This window comes from Halictus rubicundus, chromosome 2 (genome assembly GCF_050948215.1).
Source record: "Halictus rubicundus isolate RS-2024b chromosome 2, iyHalRubi1_principal, whole genome shotgun sequence".
NCBI classification, from domain to species: Eukaryota; Metazoa; Arthropoda; class Insecta; order Hymenoptera; family Halictidae; genus Halictus; species Halictus rubicundus.
In genome coordinates, this window is record NC_135150.1 from 17,085,119 (window position 1) to 17,101,299 (window position 16,181).

Below are 16,181 nucleotides of genomic sequence, written 5' to 3' on the forward strand. Positions count from 1 at the left end.
CTAATTCCGTCGTAGCACGCCAGGCACGCCAAACCGAAGCTTTCCGTGCGACTCCCGATCCTCCCTTTATTTTTCTCTTTCGCCTCTCTCTCTCTCTCTCTCTCTCTCTCTCTCTCTCTCTCTCCTCTCCGATGATACACTTTCATTCGTTTCGTTTTGCGTCGGCCTCCCTTCTTGCCGCTCTACCGACCCCTTTTTTCCAACATTTTCTTTTCTTCTGCACCCTCCTCCATCTCGACCAGATACGGTTTTAATAAATCCGCTTGGTCCTGCACTCCGATCGATTGTATTTAATAGTCGACTGCAAAAATGCAGACTGTGCAATTTTTTTTTAGTTTGGAAAACCTCGTACGAGATTTGTTTCAACATGTTGAAGAATACGGTACAAAGGTTACGAACAAGAGAAAACTGAAGGTACATGAGGCTATGCAATTATTCGGAACTTTTTAAACCGACTTTAAATCAATCAACTAATGGTACTATTTTATTTTTGTGTCTGGATCCTCTCTGCATTCTCTGCTATCTGATTGGATATTTTTTAGCCCTTGTATGTCGAGGCGATGTCCCAAAAATATATATAACTTTAATGGCTTTTTTAAAAATTCTATTCATTTCGCTATAACGAGCGACAGTAGACAATAAAATTGTCCTACTCCTTAGAGATATAATTTCTTAAATCTCTAGTTACATTGCACATATACCAACCACGCTGAATTGCTTTAACAACCATTGCATTTTTAACAATCCAATTAAAAGAACATCGAAGTCCACGAAAGGATACAACTTAATTCTCTATCTCAGTAAACTTATAAACACTTATAATACTTATAACCACATTTGAATAATAATAAATAATAATAAATGCTTACAAATACATTTCTAAACACTTATTTCCGAAAAAATACATGAAAATCGTATCACGCAAAGCAAACAGATTAAAACACTTCGAAAAGTAAAATACTTAATACTTATAAAAACATTTGAATAATAGTAAATACTTATAAATACACTTGTAAACACATTTGTAAACCCTCATTTCCGAGGAAATTCATAAAAATCGTATCACGCAAAGCAAACATATTAAAATACCACGTGTCCACACCCCACAAGAAGAAACGCACGGACGAATCACATCCGACACTGTATCACAGTCACAATGAATATAAATCGCATGGAGGGCTCGCCGATTCAGAAGCATAATCAGACTTTTTCGGCCGTGTGTAATGAGATCACAGATCGAGTGACCGAAACGTAGATCAGGTGTCTCACCCGTGGTCGCCATCAACGTCCCCCGGGGCCCCGGTACTCTGCTCGTTGTCCTTTACAGCTTCTATAAAACCGTTTATTCGTTTCTTTGCTCCTGTTCAGGATCGAAGAGCCGGATTTCATAAACGGTGGCGAGATTTACAGCTTCCTATCCGCTACAATGATTTTCCAGGCGTCTCGTTCAAACCGGGTTCCACATCGGAGACGCCCGGGCAACGGTCCCCGGGGTTTAGGAGGGTACCATTTTTGCTCGCAGTTTCTCGGCGTTGTCTCGTCGTCTACCTCTATCGATCAGCCAGCGGCTTTTATCAGCGATATCACGACTTCATCAGCGGCGGGACCGTTGTATATACCGGCTAATATCCGAAGGACACACAGCAACCATAGACGCGTATTGTCGAAGGAACAAAGCCCTGTAGTGGCCGTACCCGGCGCTCCTATATTGGTCCGGCTTGGCTTCTTTGCTTGCCATTCTTTCTCATAAAACTTCATACCCTTCTTCGGTCTCTTCATATTGGCCGGCTACGTACATACCAACGGATGAGAAGAGAGAGAGAGAGAGAGAGAGAGAGAAGGAGAGAGAAGGAGAGTGGGAGAGAGACAGGGAATCATCATCATACCATTCCGTGCGTCAGGGGTGCACCAACACCAGTCAGCTTGTAAATCTTCCCTCCCCTAACGAGGTGTCGTAAAACGCGATCTTATTAGCAAGCTTGCTTGCCTTTAAAATATGTCGACTTCGGAGAGTATCGGTACGCGTCACGTGGGAGGCTTTGACAGCTTCTACTCTTCGGCTCGCGGCCTCTTTCGTTTTTCGAGCAGACTTACTCCACGTAAGCCCGCTCGCTTCTCCTCTCGACCCTGTTCGCGGCCTTTCTTCTCCGCAAGACGCATGAATTACCTCTCTTCTTGCCGTACCTGTGACGCGAGCTCCGATGATGTTAAATCAAACTCCTTCGCCGGTGCCATTCTGTTGCGTTCGGCCCTTTCCGCTCCTATGACCAACCAGACACGACCTTAACTTCTGCCGCAATCGTTTCTTACTTTACTGAATAACATTACATTAATTAATAATGCCATCATTTCATGATATGTAACTAGAATCGCAGTATCTCTCAGCTTGATCTATGGAAATACAGTGATTTCTCAATATATGTCGCTGAGGCCTGGATGATAAACGTCGCGGAATTATCCCCACCACCGCGCGGAGTGCCTCGTGAGGGGCCACGAGGCTCGAGTCGACTCGGACGTCGACGAGCGCAAACAAAACACAGGTAGGGCATACCCTAGGACGGGGTATCAGCTGGACGATATATGACGCTGGCAAGACCCACGTTGTTGACTAATATCGAGAATTCATCGTTTTCATACTCCTAAATGTCGATTTCGTGGCGGTAACTATGAATGCGCCTTTACGTCGAGCACGATAAGCTCAGTATACAGCTGTTTGACCGTGTTTGAGGTCTTGTGTATAGTGTTCAGATTATAACTGTTTGGTGATGTTTGATTTATTGAAAAAGCGCACGTACTCTTTCGATATTCCACGACATCGACTTGCGTCAAATTGATTGCAAGCACATTTCAATGTCCATAAGCCGTAGTTTGCGACGGTTTGACCGTGTTTGACCGGTAGAAGAATTGTGTGTATGGGTTGCACAATGTGTACATGGGTTGCACAAGTTGTATCCTAGTTTAAAAAAGTATCTTCACTAGAGACATTCATGGAGGAGCTTCAAAAGCCTGTAGAATTGTGTAAAATCGTCAGAGAACAATCTGATCAATTTGTTGCCATTTGTATTCTGCCGTTTAGCTTGTTTGATTTATTGAAAAAGCGTACGAACCCTTTCGATATTCCACGACATCGACTTGCGTCAAATTAATTGCAAGCACATTTCAATACGATGTCTATAAACCGTAGTTTGCGACGGTTTAACCGTGTTTGATCGGTAGAAGAATTGTGTGTATGGGTTGCACAATGTGTACATGGGTTGCGTAAGTTGTATCTTAGCTTTAAAAAATATCTTCACTAGAGATATTCATGGAGGAGCTCCAAAAGCCTGTAGAAGAGAAGGTCAGAGAAAAATCTGACCAATTTGTTGCCATTTATTGTATCCTGTTATAGCATTTTAGAGTCTTGCTTCGCTTCTGGCCACAAGAAATTGTGCTTTCGCACTTCGCCGACGATAAACTGTGTTCCGTAACGTAGCCGTCAGGGACGCCGATCGCCGGCGGAGATAAAGCAATTTCCAGGCAGTTTCTGGCACCATAAGTGTCCGCGGACCCCCCGCGGTTCTCTGGGACAGCGGTTCCGCGTGTTTCCCCGGTTTTCCCGGCCGCTCGTTAATTCCGTGGCGCGTTTTACGGGTCGGTTACGACACGCGTACCTTTTATTATCGGTGCCATGCGACAGCAATCGGATCGGCGACCGGCTACTTGCGATGCAGCGTGCATGCTTGCGCACCGGGTCCGGGGCCGGGGCCGTTCGCTTTGGCCAGCTCTCGCGAACACTGGAGAAGGACAGGCCAGGCGGAGTGGAGCGGAGAGGAGAGGAGACAGGAACGGAAAAAAGGAGCGTCGAGAAACGCACGGGGAATAATCAGCGCGCGGACAGGACTGACGAATGGGACTCGGGCGCAGAAGACATTGTAAGATCGATAGATGGAATCGGTGTGTGTAATGTAAATTGACTCGCAGCCCGGCCCGCCGCGAGGAGACACCGGCCGAACGAAATGATTGTTGACAGAAACGCGGACGCCGGGGATCGTCCTCGTCCTCCTCCTCCTCCTCCTCCTACGACGTCCAGGGACAGAGGAACTGTCTCTTTTTCCCTCCGACGAGTGGCAGGACTCCGCGACAGGGTCCGCCCCGGCAAGTTATTCTTATTTATGTATTCTAATTTATTGGAGCAACGCGAGGCGGCCCTTGCGATCTGCATGCAGCAAACAAGGGATAATGGCGGATACGCAGCGCCCGGGCGTCGTCTCGTAGAATCGGCCGAGAACCGCCCATTCTTTTATCAATCTCCGCTCGAAAAACCGCGGTCCGTTGTTCCTCGTTAGCGAGCCATTAGCTCGATTTAACCCGCTCCGCGATTGCTCTCTCGCATTCCTCCCCGCGATAACGTCCCTTTAAAAACATGCCTCCCCCGTGGTCCTCCCCGGGACCAAAAACAATGGCTGATAAACGACCGTATGAATTTTATCGAATATTGGTCCAGTTAGCGTGCGCGCCGGTTAGGCTGGCGCAACGTTGCCTCCAGGATCCCCGGCAAAGGGAACACGTTTCCCAAGGATGCGGGATCAGCCGGCCGAGACAAGACCGAATAGGGTTTAACGTGGGATCATATTGACTCGAGATCGCTCTACATTGGCAGTCCCGGGATTCTCAATATGCATCGGATAACATCGAATACTGGCAGGAAACGGCACGTTGTAGCCGCGTCCCCTAATATGGCTCGAGTCCACATTACTCGAGCCCTCCAGTTGGATACCGGCGACCAGACACTGGTCAGAAACGACTACTATACCACCACTATACCCGGCCAGCCACTGCCAGCCTGGCCCCTATCCGCGCGCACATCCACCGGTCGCCGGCTACACTACCGTCCAGAAGTATCCGAACACTTATGACTCTTCGAAAAGTATCGTTCGTGCGTCGTTCACCTCGAATCCTTTATTTCATTCTTATCGAAATGCTAGGCTAGATTCTGGAGAGGATTGTGCAAATTTTCGCTCTCGCACTGACTCACGAACTGAACGAATTTGGTGTGCAATTTATTGGAAATGAATCTCACGTTCAACTTCAATCTTGGGGGTAAAAGAAAATATATTAAATTGTTTTGTTTGAAAATTATGAGAGTTCGTCTGGCTGTAGTACCATTAGAACATTAATGTTTTTGAATGTAAACTCATCAATTTATACAACTGTTTGTTATCAGTAGACTGCGGATCTTGGAGTGCAAAACAAAAATTTTCTGCATTCTTTATCAAATATATTTAAGAACGTGTTCCCTTTTTTAATAATTTCACTAGGTCGAAAGTAAGACACGGACGCTATTCAACTCCCTCAATCTCCACACTGTGTCAAATTCCAGTTACAGTGATTTCTCTATATATGTCGCCAAGGTCTGGATCATAAACGTCGCGGAATTATCCCCACTACCGCGGAGCCTTGGACGCCGGGACTGTAAACATAACACTGGGTATGTCTCCTTCACGATACACTGACTCTGACAGTTGACATACAGTGACTCCCACTAATATTCGGACGCTTTTAAAAATCGTATAACTTTGTTAATATTGGACCATCCGACTTGGATTTTTTTAAGAAGTTAGCACAATTGGGTTGCTACATAAAGTAAAAAAAAATTTTTTACAAAAATTGCAATTGGTCGAATTGCAGAGAAAATACTAAAAGTTGTAGTTTGTAGCTTTTTCATGTGGACTTACATTGAAAATTTCATCGTTAAACGTTTGTATCTCGTTGCAACATTGACCGATTTAGATGAAATATATGTAATATATGTATACAGAATATGTAGACTTGATACAGATGTACAAAAAGTACTTTTTAAATTTTTGATATAAGCCCGCATAAAAAAAGTTGCAAACTACAACTTTTAGTACTTCCTCTGCAATTTCGACAAATTGCAATTTTAATCAAAGAATTTTTTCACATTATGTAGCGAACCAATTATTCTAACTTCTCAAAAATATTCAAGTAGTGTAGTCCTAAAATTGACAAAGTTATTCAATTTTTAACCGAATATTAGTGGAAGTCACTGTATATCGAGAATTCACTGTATTGTCATAAATGCATGAAACCCTAATTATTAACACGTTAACTGACAGACACATATGACTGACAGTGATTTTCGACTGGGTTTACAAAATTTATTTTTACTATAAGATACACAGATAAACCAAATTTTATTAGGATCTTTACAATTCAAAATGGTTAAGACAGCATCCCCTATAATACATTTTAAATTTCAAGTTGTGGTTTCATCAATGAAATTACTCTGATTTTGTAAGAATCTCTGGGGTTGATGTGTGGCACACAACGTGTTAATTGATCATTCACTACGATCAACAGAATTCAACTGTACATTCAGGACACAATAATGACCTTAAAAACGCCAGAACTTTCTTGGAATCGTCTTTGTCCATTAATAGCGACCAAACTGCATACAAAATGTTCTACACAGTATCGCAACTGTGGGATACATTTAATGGACCACTCTGTACGAGCTCGTGATACCGAATTAATTGATATGCGTCCCAAAACAGGACGCCTTAGAAGCGACGACCCGGTTTTAGGACAAATTGGTTCGAGCAGCGGACGAGGGTTAAGGATCGTAACGAAGGGTCGTTGATTAGATTCGGAAGTGTCCAGATACTTCTGGACGGTAGTGTACGTCGTCACCATCGGAACCCACCAACACCGTGGCCCTCGGTTTACCACCACCATCACCACCACCATGGGCATCGGGATCGGTACCCGCTGTTGGTTCCTCTCTCTTTAGGCTCGCGTTGATGCACCGGTGCGTGGCCCCTAACCGTCTCTTCCTTTCTCTCCGCGGCTCGTTTTCTTGCACTTCCATTCCATCCATATTCTCTCCCCTTTTCGATAGAGAGCATTCTTACTTTGCCGGGGTCTCTCTCGCGGCGGACCCACATGGTAACGGGCTGGCAAACGAGAGCCTAGAGAGGGAGAGGGAGAGAGAGAGAGAGAGAGAGAGAGAGAGAGAGAGAGAGAGAGAGGGAGAGAGAGAGAGAGAGCCCGGGAAGAGAGAACGAGACCCGGTTACAAGAACGTGTCGTCGCACCGCGCTGGGGATTTACGGACTCCGCGATCGTTTAACGTCAACCGTTTCACGGTATCTGAAATCTATGGGCCTGGATAACCCGTTTCAATTACGGACAGTTAGAGAGAAGATAGAGAGAGAGGGGGGGGGGGGGAGAGGGAGAGGGGGCCGATTTAAATTCACCGCGGCGGCCTTGGTCGAACGTTAAGTTCGATTCTTGAATTTTAATAGGCCGACGATAATCCGTTTTAATCGTGGATACCTGCTCGTTAATGGCGGCCCCGGTCGTCGGAAGCCGAGGCGATGATCGTTCTCCGATTTTCTCGGTCTCGATTGTTGCGTCATTCGCGGCTGCCGCGCGCGCTCAAAGGACAGAAAATGGATCGGAGATGCGTACTGGCCGATAAAAACGCACCGCTCGGAATTTGGTGGGGAGTGTCTTTCAATTTGCGCAGAAAAATCCTGATAACTATGGTCGTTCGTTTCGTTATGTTCCTGGACGGGTGATTGAAAAAGATTTCGGAATTTTAATTGTCCTCCGGAAGGAGGACGACTTCAACCACACAATTAGCACTGCTTGGATCTACTTAGATAATTATTTGTCAATTTTTGAAGCACATTTTAAGGGTACTTTATTTAGCTTAATTTAAAATCCTGATAACTATGGCCGTTCGTTTAATTATATTCCTGGACGGGTGGTTGATGAAGGTTGCGGAATTTTAATTGTCCTCCGGATGGAGGACAATTTCGACTACACAATTAGCACTGCTTGGATCTACTTAGATAATTATTTGTCTATTTTTTTGAGCAGATCTTAAGGGTACTTTATTCAGCTTAATTTAATTTAGATCAAGGTACTATTGGGTTGGAGCGAAAGTTCGTAGCGCTTTTAAATTAACATTCAAAGATAAAATTAAGATATTTATTCTTAGATTTATTCAGTGATAAGTAGACTGAGGATCTTTATGCAAAATAAAAATTTCCTACCTGAATTGCAACAGACTGGAGTGAAGTAGAAATTTATTTTCTTTCTTAATATGTTTAATAGGTTGAAAACAATATAACAGTCTTTTAAAATTTTTCTAATGTTTTTACTGTTTGAAAACACGCCTACCGATTTTTGTCATAAATGCATAAAATCGCAGTCTAGTGATAAGTTACTTCGAAAATGGCAAAAAGGAATAGGACAGAATGGATAAAATTAAGACATTGATTCTTAGATTTAGACAATGATAAGTTACCTAAAAAATGGCAACAAATAATAAAACAGAATGGAAAATGTGTTATTGAACTAATCTAAGAAGAGATATCTTAATTTTGAATACAATTTTATCTTTGAATCAAACATCATCAAACATCAATTTTATCTTTGAATCAATGTTATCTTTCAATTCAAATATATTTGTTAATTTAAAATCGCTACGAACTTCCGTTCAACCCAGGATTTTAGATAGATCTTCTTACCAAGCTAGATCAAAATGGTCCCTGGTGCAATTCAGGGAACAAGGATAGACGGCGCTGCTGGAATAGAACAAAAGGATTTCAATAATTGTAGGCTTGCGGAATACAAATTTTCGAAGGCGTATCTAATTCTTCGGTTCGGCTGAATTGGATGGTCCACTTTTTATCGCCCCGTAGAATAATGGAACGTGTAACGCAGTAGCGCTGGCCAATAATTAATGATTCGTTCCAGGCAGATGTACTCGCGGCTCCTATACACGTCCACCAGAGAAACTCGTTATCTGGTGCTGAAATCATTGACTTCCTAGTAGGTGATTGATTCCACGGGCGGAAACCGACGACCGGCTACTGGAAATGGGTACGGGAACACTTGGGATTGTGTCCGGCGATTTTCTTAACGATCGGGAATTGTTACCGTCATGTATAATTCAGCCGATTTTTACGCACAACAATCTTCGAAAACCGGTGAAACGCTAAGTAAACATGTGGTTTTATTTTATGATTACTGGTTCGAAGCCGATAAGGAAGAAGTGTACTCTTTTTACCGCACAATCCTATTCAAATTTGCATAATGCATAGCGACGGCAAGGATAATTGGACGTCCAATTACGATAAAGAAATTTCGTTGTATGAGGATTCTGGCGTTCCAGACGGGAAAGTAGAGCTCCAAAATTAGGAGACTTAACAAAGTTGTAAATTGCATATGCATTTTATTGGGTCCTTCAGAATGCAACAGGATTAGAGTAACAATCTGTATGATAACGTTTCAGTATCGCTTTGATTCCAACTTCAACCATACATTTATCTGTTCCTATTCCCCGAGGGTGGCACAATTTCGCAAAACATTTCAAAGCAGTGCGCGCAATAAAATTTTACGTCGGGTTAGAAACGACCCGGCCACGGCGCGGCCGCGTTCCGAGCGTTGAACGAACTGTTCCGGAAAAATGGAGTGTGTTCGTATAAAGGTTAATTTTACATCCGGCGAACGGTGTACGGGGCAATTTAGTTTTTCAGAGGGAGGCTCGATCGCGGGCCGAAAAAGCCCGAGCGAAACGTTCGTTCGTTGTTGGACCGTTGTTCGTACACGCGGATACGAATTACGCGGCACGAGCCCGACTCGTTACACGGTCCGAATGAGTTAACGAGGGCCCCGCGCCACGCCGGGAGTGCCAATAATTTTGGCAATTCGAGGATCTTAAGCCGGCGCTGCAACATTTTACGCGTTGCCCGGCGCAACGCGGTATTATCATTAAGTTCCACGGTATGCGGCTGCATTTGCATGCAAACGCCTGCGATCAGGACGCTCGCCGTGCGCGCCTCTAACGGTTTAATGAACGAATTTATGGCTACTTATCATTTTTCAATGATTCCCGCGGCTGGACTTGCATTTTTTCTCCGGATAATCTCGCGACTGCGGGACAACGCTGTAACTCCTACGGTTCCGATATTTCCTCTGGCCACCATGCTTTCGCGAATCGATTTCCACCGTTTCCTCAATTATGGGATGCACATGTTTCCTCAATCACAATCGCGGAAATCTTATACGGCACAGATCGTCTTACAATAATGATTTTGATTGAGGTGGATTGCACCTTATTCCCTTTGTTATCACTTGTGTCTGTTCTTCGAACACCACTAATTGGGATAAACTGTACTATCAGAATTTACAATTTTCGGTACAAAGTAAACCTATTCGGAGAAACTTCTCCATGAGAAATAAGTGGACTGTGTATGCGAGTTTGAGTGTTTAACACTGAACCTACCATCGCCGGTCAAAATGACCGGTTCCAGATTTTTTATTTTACAATTACTGAAATTATAAAAATGATTTCGCGGGAAATGATTGAAGAAATGTATTTAGTAGAGCATGTATTATAATAAGAATCACACAAAGTCCAAGTGAATTCAATCTCGTCATTTTTATGAGACAACATGTATCAGATACTTTTAAGGCTCGGTAGGTTTAGTGTTAAATAAATTGTAATGAAGTGACATTATATTTGTTTCGTTAACGGTTTCAGTAGATTCAGAATAAAATATTGTGTTCAATTAATGTTCCGTGGCTTTTAAATGTTGAAGGTGGTGTTGTTATCAATGTTGTCGATAAATTTATTGCATTCTATCGTGAAGTTGCCGTCCTTTCGCTAAGAAATCGAACAAAGCACTTCTCCTTAATTCCTCGTCGAGGTTAAAATCGCGAGAGGCGGGTCGAAATGACCCAGCTCTTGTTGAGAGAGGGTTAATTGTGGGGCTCAGTGGAAAACTGGTACATGCCACAATTAGACGGCAGACCTTTATGCAAATTCCCATTTTCATAGGTAATTGTATAAACACCGGGGCCGAGGAAGAATTTCTTTCGCAAACTGCCAGGCAGTTTGCAATATTAATGAAATAAAATGCTATAATATCATTTCTTGGCATTGTTTCAGTTTATGACAAACATCCACTGTACGGCCAGGGTACATTTCAAGAGAATAAGCAGTAGGAAAAAATAATGATCACAGTCTTCTCCTGTTAGTTCACCGCATCAATAGATACTACTTTTTTCACTTTAAAAATTGTTCTATAAGTCAGGAAGATCGAAATTACAATCCACAGCACTCTAAATTTCAAAGAACACAAGTTTGAAGAAAAATAATGGTACTAAGCAAGACTTATTTTTTTGTTTTTATCAGTTCTGAATGTCTCAATCTCTTTTCGTTCATTTTTTCAATAAATCAGGGAGATTGAAATTACAATCCACAGCACTCTAAATTTCAAAGAACACAAGTTTGAAGAAAAATAATGGTACTGGTCAAGACTTATTTTTTTTATCAGTTCTCAATGTTTCAATATCTTTCCCATCATTTCGTAAATGTTTCTACAGGTCAATAGTTCACAGTCTAAATTTTCAAGAAAACAAGTTGCATCGAAAATAACGACCCCGAGTCATTACTTTCTTCTCCCTCCTACAAAGTACATTTTTTCTGAAAATAATGGCACCGTACTCTTCCCATCATTTTTTTCTATGTCACTTCCACTTTTTATTACATATTACAAACATTTCTAAACGTAAATGCACATTGTAAATGTACATTTATAAATGACAATGTACATTTACGAAACTGCACAGCTCAATTATAGTCTTCCAACTCCCCAAGAAACCGAGTCTCAGGGAAGATGCTGTCGTCAGACGTCCTTCCGATTTTTCCTCCGGATAATTATCTTCATTCCCGAGCATGCGATTCGATGATGATCCCAACTCTTTGGCCGGGTCATTTGCTGGAACCGGGACCCGTGATTCCCTCGGCGGTGTTCGGCCGAGAGCACGTGTCACCGGGCCGAGAAAAATGAAGCGAAACTCGGTGCCTCGACGCGAAGGGACACGATCTACGATGATCCACGGTCGTGAGGCAACCGGCCCCGGGCCCGAGGAGTGAGGGGGGGGGGGGTTTACGGTGAAAGCGTCAAGGATATCTCGGCGATCGATAATCTCGAGGATTTATCGTGTCCATCCGGAGAACACGGGACCGTTCGTGGAAAAAGTTTCCACGGGACCCGTCCCAAAATCGGGGACCGTCGCGTCGAACGGGAAACAACAGTGATCGTTTTCGAGTGGGCACTTTCCGCTCGCGTGATCCACGGGCTCTCGGGTCCCGGGACGGAGAGAAAACGGAATGAATGGATCGGGCCCGACTTGCACTGGATGTCATACATATGTATATGAGTTGTATCCGATTAATCAACGTAATAGACCGAGTTGTAATCGCGACGGACACTCCATTATGATCATTCGCGTGTACAGTCATAGCCGCTAATCTGAAATTAATCAGCCGCTTAATCATTACCGGTGCGCCACGTTGAACTCTCCACCGCGTGCGGTGCCACCACCAGGTTTTCTCGTTACGCCGATATCGCCGTTCTTCCTGTTCCTCCTTCCACCCGTTCGCACTCCCCTGAACCCCCTTGAACCTCTCCCCTCCCTCCCCCACCCTCGGTTATCTCCGTTCCTGGATCGGCCACGTTCCTCCCCCCTTCTTTCACCTTTTCGACGCTTCGTCCTCCTCTCGCCCACGCGTTCCTCCTTATTGCCTGGCTCGATCCCTTTCTTGGATCTCTTTCTCTCGCTCCCCTTCTCCTCCCTCCACCGTTCGCCAAGTTCGTTTCTCTTTCTCGATCGAGCGGCCACGTCGTCGCGACCTATTGAAGGATTTATGCCTAACGACGGAATGCACGATGAACTACATTAATTTTGCGTTTTCGGCGACGCTGATGTATCGTCCGGAGCTCATTATCGCTCGCGTCCGGCCAGAATTTATAGTGTGACTTAATCTATGATGTAATCTCCACGTTTGTTCTCCGTGTGCGCTCGCCTGCTCGGCTGCTCGCTCCGTTCGCTTGCTCGCCACTCTGCTCGCTCGCGGCCGCGCCGAGCCGAGCCGAGCCGCGCGCACCAGCGGCGTCTCTTAATCTCGGAATTTCTTCGTTATAACGCGCGAGCCCCGATCGGTGATCTATAGATCGAGAGAGGCGTCCCGCCACGCCGTGCAGCGCCGCAACGGAATAAATTAACCGCCTAGCCGAGCCTACCGAATTGGACGTGGAACCGCGGTTAATTACAATAGTTCTCCATTCACGCGCCGACTTTCCAACGCTGTAACCCTCTCATCCCCCCCCCCCCCCTTCCCCTCTATACGACACTAAGTGTCGTTGCATTAATCGTTCACTCGGAACCTGTGCGCACGTTGACTCTATTATGCGAACGATCCAGGCTCCGATTCCACCGGTGGAAATAAATCTGTTTTCTTTAATAGGCTCCGAAGGTGCTCGTTGATTGCCTCGAACGGTGAATTATCATATTTTATAGGCGATTCGAGGTGTTGTCGATGCTTTTATTGTTGCTCAAATAGGCTTCGAGCACCGTTTGATTAATGAGCTGTTTATGTTGCCGGCTGCTAATGCTCTCGGGAAAACGTACGGGACGATACAATTTTAGTGACAATCGGAACGGATTGCATGGGAAAGCGATTATTTATTCGTACACCCCTGAATTGAAGTTTTGACATACGCGGAACACACTATGGATACTCATATCCACGCTCGGGACGTGGCCGTGGACGGTCATGCACCTGACGTTCTTAGAAACTGACACTTAAACTGTAAGTCTTTAACTCTACTCTTTTGTGGATGCTCGAAAGACTTGGTTAAATCCAAATAAGGTTTTATTAACGCTAGATCAACCGCGCACAGGGGTGATTCATTTGAATTGCCTTTTAAATATAACAAGACCGCATTTATCCAGATATTGTTCTATTCGTTTTGCAAGACACGTCTGAATAAATAAATGTGTACACTAGTTGTCCGTACACGCATCTTTGCAATCTCAATAATTGAGAAATACGGAATCTGAAATTCGTCATTTAGTATTCTTTGTATTCTTCATTTTGTAATCATATTGTTTACTCTAGCGTTGAAGTCGCATTTCTTTACAAATGTTTGCAGTGAATTCTCGATATATGTCAACAACTGGGTCTTGCCAGCGTCTTGTATCGTCTAGGAGACATACCCGAGCTTATGTTTATACTCCTCGGCGACCGAGGCCTCTCGAGCTTCGTGGTCCCGCGGTAGTGGGGATAATCCCGCGACGTTTATCCACCAGACCTCGGCGACATATGTAGAGAAATCACTGTACCAATAACGCTCTTCACAGGGCAGTTCGATGGTCCATCGTTAAAAAATACAAATTTTGACGTTTTCGTGTAGGATACAAACATTTTCCTGTATTCATTAAAAATATCAAATTCGACGTGCTCGTTTAAAACAGGCAATTTGATACATTCGTTAAAATGTGAAATTGGATGCATAGAAGCCTGCAAAAGTGCGTGCGTGCTCGCTGTGGGAATTAATTTCGCGTAATTTTGTACTGATCATTCGATAACATTCTCACAACGACGTCACAATTGATGGCGAAGTACGTCGCTACAATTGCGTGTGACTATTATCGTACAAGACGGACGAGCCTAAACAGTGAATAGATTTGATGGTTGCGCGTTCCCATAAAATCCGCAAAAGGGAATAAAACAAAGTAAATCAAATCAGAGGGTAGAACGGGAGCGGAGGCCACTGGAAAGTCTTTTATGTAGCCGCTTTTAAGGATCGTCCGAGGAACGAGTCACCGCAGAAGCTCATTAACTCGGCTCCGAACGGTGCTCTATAATCTAGCCTAGCGTAAGACCGGAAGTACCTGTCGCTTGAGTAGGAGGCAAAAAGCAGAGTATAATCGTGGCTCGCGTGTAGCGGGGCCACGCGTTAAGTTTTCCAGCCGCGCTCGTGATTAATCGAAATGAATCAGCAGAGGGCTTGGGTGGGTCTCCGGCGCTGGATCGAGCGCGAGTCGGAGCGAGCCGGAGCGAGTCGGCGAAGCGCAGAGGATGCGAGGAGACGGCCTTCCGATCGGGGTGGGCGTAAACTATTACACACATCGGCAGGAGATGTCAGCCAGGCCGAGTGTTGTTATTAATTAAACGTCTGACTGATAGGCATCGACCGGCACGCCAAATTCCCTCGCGGCCCTTCTTCCCTATTAGACATCATTTGTCTCTGCTACCGGCGATGCCTCCGTGCTCCCTTTTTATCGCGTCCTGATCCCTCTTCCCCTCCTCCCCCCCCCCTTTCCTGATGACCGGGACCCGATCCACCGCGGGACCACGGGTTTTATTGTCCCTTATCGTTTCGGCGGAACGATTTGTTCTCCATTTAATAGTCTTCATTAGACACGACCGGTCGCCAGGAAGCTCGTAAACCGTCCGCAGAAAAATCCCCGCAGTCGTCGTCCTCCACCCCCACCCCCCACCCCTGTTCATCGGAATCGGTTGCGTACGATTATACCAGCCCGGACAATAAAATTCGCAAAACTCGTCGCCGTGAAATTGCCGCGCACCTTGTTATCGAATATCTCTTCTCGGTCACCCTCAAATTACCCCCCTCGGAAACCTCGGCAACCGTGTTCGCGATCAATCAACTCCTCGATCTTTTTCCACGGAGTCCAAGTTACGATCCCTAGTGAACGGGGAGGAAACACGATGAAACGGGATTTAAAACGTCGATGTTTTATCGATCCTCATTCATTCCTCCTCAGCCCGATTTTTAAGGTTGAACGGCATATCGATGTGGCTTGAAGAGGATTTGAAAAATTTAGTGCGACCGAAGTTGAAAATACTCTGAATGAATGCGACTGTGGAGCGATAAAATGTTACGCTAAATTTTGGTGATGAACGGAAACGAGACTTGAGAAATGCAGATACCTTCGATATGTGAAGTGTCCATTATCCCAACAAGCTTCAAATTTAAGTTGCTCTAAAGCGATCCATACGCAACACTGTTTACAGTGATTTCTCTATATATGTCGTCAAGGTCTGGAGGATAAACGTCGCGGAATGATCCCCACTACCGCGGAGTATACCCCGTGAGGGACCATGAAGCTCGAGGGGCCTCTGACGCCGAGGAGTACAGTGATTTCTCTATATATGTCGTCAAGGCCTGGAGGATAAACGTCGCGGAGTGATCCCCACTACCGCGGAGTATACCCCGTGAGGGGAAACTTGAGAGGCCTTGGACGCCGTGGAGTGTAAGCATAACACGGCTCGGGTATGTCTCCTGGACCATATAT

The 16,181-nt window shown here is 44.8% G+C and overlaps 1 protein-coding gene across 1 annotated transcript in view; it reads left to right on the forward strand.

Moving 5' to 3' along the window:
- Su(var)3-3 (lysine-specific histone demethylase Su(var)3-3) overlaps window positions 1-16,181 on the forward strand; it is a 207,310-nt gene that overhangs the window by 140,478 nt on the left and 50,651 nt on the right. The window lies entirely within an intron of this gene.